This window comes from Eutrema salsugineum, unplaced genomic scaffold (assembly GCF_000478725.1).
Source record: "Eutrema salsugineum unplaced genomic scaffold, Eutsalg1_0 scaffold_1, whole genome shotgun sequence".
Taxonomy (NCBI): Eukaryota; Viridiplantae; Streptophyta; class Magnoliopsida; order Brassicales; family Brassicaceae; genus Eutrema; species Eutrema salsugineum.
The window spans coordinates 21,644,505-21,647,510 of record NW_006256909.1 but is presented as its reverse complement, the minus strand read 5'-3'; the positions used below and the strand labels follow the sequence as shown (position 1 = coordinate 21,647,510).

Below are 3,006 nucleotides of genomic sequence, written 5' to 3'. Positions count from 1 at the left end.
AATGGAATATCTTGAGATCCAACCGTTGGAATGTCTCCAAACCAAGTGCATTTGAAAGCTGGTTGATTCTTCTATAAGTTGTCCAATTTTGAGGGTGATCAGACGGTGAGAAGGTCTTCGTCTCTCCATGAGAGTTCTGATGGTCTGCATTTATCCAAAAGAGTCTTTTTGTTCCATTTTATGCCTCTTTATCCCAAATTACCTGAAAAGTCTTTTACAATCCGGAAACATAGAAATCCTTTGAAAACCTTTGAAAATGGAGTAAAAACACCTGTAAAAGATATTAAAATGATCCATAAAAATGGTCAAAATCCGGTGTTATCACCCAGCCATCAAAGTTACACGTATTGTGTACCCTATTTGGTTGTTGCAATCCAAGATGACTCATTATGTGACGGAGACACTTTATAACTTCCGAAATTTCTTCTTTCTTCTCAGGAAGTGAAGAATTATCAAAGGTTATTTGATTTCAGATGCTGTTTCCTAAATTTTTAATGAAAACGTGAGCATCTTCTACAGATCTAGTTGTGAAATCCCCATTACTTGCTATATTAAAAGAGTGTCGCAATTCTGGAGTTATATCGCGATAGAAGATACCTAGCAGGTATTCCTCGGCATATCCATGGTGTGGACAATCTCTTTGGTATTCCCTAAACCTTTCCCAAGTATCTAAAAGATCTTCATCTTCTTTTTGTTTAAAAGTTCTTATCTTCTTTCTTAAGAGATTTGAACGATTTCTAGTGTAAAAACGCTTTAGGAAAGCAGTTCTACACGCTGCCCACGTTTTTAGTGAAGCAGGTAGCAAAGATTTTAGCCATTTGCTAGCGTTATCTCTAAGAGAGAATGGGAAAAGACTACACTTATGGTAATCCCCATTTGCTGTAATGGTTGCACATAATTCTTCGAACGTCTCGATATGGTCTATCGGGTTTTCGGATGAATAACCAGAGAATTGATTTTGTTGAACTAAATGGATATGGGGTACCTTAATTTCGGTTTTGCCATCCTCAGGTAAGGCTGGTTGAATAGCTCTTCGATCTCCCATTAACTTTTCGAGTGAATCGAAACTTCCAATCAGTTCATCATCATCTTTGTGTTTGACTGATCCGATTAGCTCATTGTCATCATAAATCGGTTCTTCAAACTCGCCATCAGTCAGGTCATCATCGCTTGGATCACCATCCACACGATTTGGTGGATCACGAAGAGTCCCCGGTCTCTCATTGCAGGGAAACCTGAAAAATTAAAAAGAAAAAATAAAAGTAAACAAGTGTTCTAATGGATTTAAGCTGGGATTCGCAACGAAACAAATCAAAGTCCCCGGCAACGGCGCCAAAAACTTGATTGCGAGCAAAAGCGGGGTTGGTTTTTTCGTTTTACTAAGATTCAGGTTTTAAATTTATAACCCCTAAATGTCTGCAAGTGCACAGATGTGCGCTGTAGTACTTATGGTATCGATCCACAAAGACTTAGTTGTTTCAGTACGAATTCACTGCAACGCTTAAATCAGATTAGAACTAAAAAATTTGGTTTTGGTTTTGGGTTTTTGGTTGTCACTAAATCTAAACTAGAAAGCAAGTAAAAACTAAAGAGCAATTGAAAACGAAAGCAAATAAAAGCAAGTAGTAAGCGATTAAACAAGAGGCGAATTGAAGCAAGTAAAAGCGAATGAAAAGCAAACAGAATTGAAGGTTGTAAACAAAGAAAGACAAACGTTGGGGCTCAAGGGGTTTCGCAGGGGTTCATGGACTAAGCTATGTCGATTTTAAACAAGTGATAAAGGTAATCAACTACGTATGTTCTAGAACTCGAGGCGCGGAAGTATGAATAGCCTACTTTCGCAGCACTAAACAACTATCTCTCGCAACCCTAATCAGTAGGTTTCCACTCTGACTCTGGAAGGGAGAAGATGCAATAGCAGAACAAGACTCATCAATATTCACAACTCAACTACAGGTAGGTTTCCACTCCTATAGAAGAATTGCTCGTTTCACCCTAGTTCAGACAATTAATGAAAGCTTTCGCAACATATCATATCAGATCGGTTTCTAAGTGGCCAGCAAAGAATCACGCCGTAAGATTAAAGGCAAACGAAGAACATCTAGAAGACTATAAATCCTAAATCTATCGATTCATAAGCAAAGACACATGAAATTCCCTTTGAAAAATCCCTTTAAACCCAACTGGGTAACTACTCAAACATATTGTAACAAAGCATCATAAACGAAATTGAAAGTGCAGGAAACTAAAGAATAGAAGGAAGAAGAACGAAGAACGGAAGTGACGATGGAGGCGCGATGTCTTCCTCCAGCGGCGGCTCCTCCTCCAAAACCGGCGGCCTCCCTCTCTAGGGTTTGAGTCTCCCACGAAAATTTAAGTACAGAAAAGAACACACCCTTTAGAATGACCTAAAGGGGGTATTTATAGCTTCTGGAGTGGTCCTGAACACTTAGGGCTTCAAAAATAACGAGAGGAATTGATATGGACTTTAATTAAGTCGTCGAGAAAGTGATCGACCAAGTTCCGCGGTCGCGGTGGCTCTACCCATGGGAAAATGGGTGTTTGCCGCGGTCCCGGCTCTTGGTCTCTTCTGGAACTGCATTTTCTGTCATTCTTGCATCGGGAGTATCTGAAGATCTAACCGTTGGATTGTCTCCAAACCAAGTGAATTAGAAAGCTGGTTGGATCCTCTATGTTGTCTCAAATTTTGGGGGTGATCAGACGGTGAGAAGGTCTTCATCGCTTGTCATACTTCTGACGGTCTGCATTTATCCAAAATTGCTCATTTGTTCCAAATTGCATATCTTTTGCCCAAATTTCCTGTAAAGTCTTATGAAATTCTAAAACATTGAAAACAATTTAAAATCATTGAAAACAGAGTTAAAACACCTGCATAAGATACAATTATAATCCATAAAAGTGGTCAAAATACGGTGTTATCATCTTCTAACTCAGGGATTGATTCCTTGCTCTCACAGAAGTAGTGGCCTATCAAGAAGTCCTTGC

The 3,006-nt window shown here is 39.2% G+C and overlaps 1 non-coding gene across 1 annotated transcript; it reads left to right on the top strand.

The window, feature by feature from the left end:
- Window positions 1-617: 617 nt before the first annotated feature.
- Window positions 618-725, top strand: LOC112082537. The gene has a single exon (XR_002897208.1). It is a non-coding gene; the product is annotated as a small nucleolar RNA R71 (small nucleolar RNA).
- Window positions 726-3,006: the final 2,281 nt, after the last annotated feature.